The 2,654-nt window shown below is 43.7% G+C and overlaps 1 protein-coding gene across 1 annotated transcript in view; it reads right to left on the reverse strand.

Moving 5' to 3' along the window:
• The window catches only part of LOC101845776 (frizzled-9), a gene marked incomplete in the record, with an annotated part of 18,400 nt that extends 15,846 nt beyond the window's left edge, over window positions 1–2,554 (reverse strand). Inside the window, 1 exon segment of the mRNA XM_013083751.2 lies at window positions 1,220–2,554.
• Window positions 2,555–2,654: the final 100 nt, after the last annotated feature.

Below are 2,654 nucleotides of genomic sequence, written 5' to 3' on the forward strand. Positions count from 1 at the left end.
CCTCTTTTTTTCTTAAAAGACAGTTTCGCCCCACCGTAAGCCTTCTTCAGCGCGGGTTCTGTGTGATGTAGGCAGATAGAAGAACAAAGAAGACAGGCAACGATCCATCATAAATCACAGTCTATACCTGTGGGCTATAATAACTTATCTTGCTGTTGGGAGCTTCGCGTTATGCCTTGCGCACACTGTCGGTTGGATTCATCGGTTTGTGTCGCTATCTCAGAATATCAAAGTTCTGTCTCATATATTTGGCCGTTTTGAGTTACATCAGTTTGTTGCTACTGTATAATTACAAAGTTCTGTTTGACAATTTTGGCCGTTTGATTTACTGAGACTAAGGGACCAGAAATCAAATGTTTTATCTGCTTTTTATAAAAAATAGTAAGATTATTATTCGGAGTCGTTATCAAGATATTCAAAAATTGCACTCGAAAAAGCTTGGCATAATGTGAAACTCAAACTTTTTGACGTCAAATGTATCAAAACTAGGTACTGAACATATAGAACATTGCAATTCTAGGGTAGCGTTGTGTCGGGGCCAGCACCCATACTTCCCCCCTTGATAGATGGGCCAAAAGCTTTCATTTTGGCACCATATGCGACCGAATTCAACAAAATTTGACAACGGTGTCTAAATATTAAACGCTTTTGTTTTTCAGGGTAGTGGGTCGACTCGGTTTTATTGTGTCAAAAGGTAGCGGTAGCTTTTGGTTGGTCCATACACGCACATGCTTGAACACAGGCACCCATCTGGACAGACAAACACACACACACACACACACTCACACACACACACACACACACACACCCAAACACACACACACACAAACACAAACACACACACAAACACACACACACAACAACAAAAAACACATAAAAATACACACAAACACGTTCAAGGATTCTTTCAAACGTTTAGAACTGCTTCTGCTATCATCATAATATCATTCCGTTTCTGAAAAAAAAGTGAATTCAAACCTATGAATCTGACTGACGGTGTGCACCGCGTATAACTGACACTGACTGGCTGGACGTCCTAACACTGCCCCTGTCACAAGTACAGTACATTAAAAATGTGTATATATACGTGCACTCGTACAGGTGATGGCTTTGTACTAGCACCCGTGCACATTTCGTGGTTGATGTACAATGTACTAGTAGGCCCTACTTAGTTGTACGTTGTATAGATTTGTTGGGAGGCTAACGTTTGTAGGCGTACCTGTTTGATGATGGGTGGCTGGGCTGTTTTGTAATCCAGGTGCGTGATGTATGCCCCTTAGTTGTCGTCGTTGTTGTAGGGGTTGTTGTCGTCGTCGTCGTCGTCGTCGTCGTTATCGTTGTGGTCGACGTTGTTGTTGTTGTTTTTGTTGCTGTTGCCGCTGTTGTAGATGTTGTTGTTGTTTTTGTCGTAATTGCTGTCGGTGTTGTCGTCGTTGCTTTTTTCTTCTTTCTTGCAGCTGAGTTGAAGTTGTGTTTTTCTCTCGTCGATCTTACGTATAAAGTTGTGAAAGACGATGTCACAGCAAAGGTTTTTATTCCAAGAACAAACGGGATATTTGTTTGCTTTTTTTTTTTGGAGGGTCTTAATCAAAGAAAGTTCTTCAGGTAGCACTGAAATAGAATCATCAATAACCAATCGAAGAATAACGATAATAATAGTCCGCGTGCTCTGTGGTAACCGGACGATGAATGAATGATGCGAAGATCACAACAAAAACATCAGCACCACACTGACACCACTACTCCACTCACGTATGACAGCGAATCACACACACGCACACACACATGGTGGTATACAAACACCCGTACACACAGTGACAGTCAGTCAGTCAGTGGATGGGGGGAACGAGCGAGCCCCCATGAATGAGCGAGCGAGCGAGGGAGCGCGCGAGTTGTTCGGTCACCACGGGCCGCCTGCCTGCCTTTCCTCGCCTCCTATCTGTCTCTCTCGTTTCTTCACTTCACACAACACCACCGCCAGATTCTACAGCCTGACACCGCCGACGAGGTAGTCAATGGGAGGAGGATCAAGTCAGAGGACTCAGCAGAGCAACGAACGCAACTCGGCAGAGAAGAAGGCGGCGCCCGACAGAGGGACAACTTGTCGTACTGCTACTGGGGCAGAGGGCTGGGTATTATCCGAATCTAGAATCCGGGTGATCGTGTCGTAAATCTATTTTTAGTTTTGTTCGGCGGAAAAAGAATGCGGCTGGCTGGAATCAGAAGGCCTACTTACGAAACTTTTTGTTTTTGATTTTCTCTTTTTTTGTGTTGTTGTAGTTGCGGGTTTTTTTAAAATTTGAAACTGTTTCGCTGAATGGATTCCTGTGTTAGTTTGTCTGCGTTTATTTTTATGCGTGTATTTATGTCTGTCTATATATATACAATTTTCGTTTGCGCATTTGTCAGTATGTGCATGTACTTTTGAATCAGTTTTTGTTTTATTTGAAAGTCTGCACGTGCGCTCGTGCGAGTATCCCTGTGGATTTTTGTTTGGGTGTGTATGTGCATGAGTGTGTGTGTGTGAGTGTGTTTGTGAGTATGTGTGTATGTGTGCGTGTGTGTACATGCATGTGTGTGTATCTGTGCACGCGAGCACACGCGCGTAGTGTGCGTGTGTGCTTGTGTGTGTGTGTGTGTGTGTGTGTGTGTGT

Source organism: Aplysia californica, unplaced genomic scaffold (assembly GCF_000002075.1).
Source record: "Aplysia californica isolate F4 #8 unplaced genomic scaffold, AplCal3.0 scaffold00252, whole genome shotgun sequence".
In the NCBI taxonomy this organism is placed as follows: domain Eukaryota; kingdom Metazoa; phylum Mollusca; class Gastropoda; order Aplysiida; family Aplysiidae; genus Aplysia; species Aplysia californica.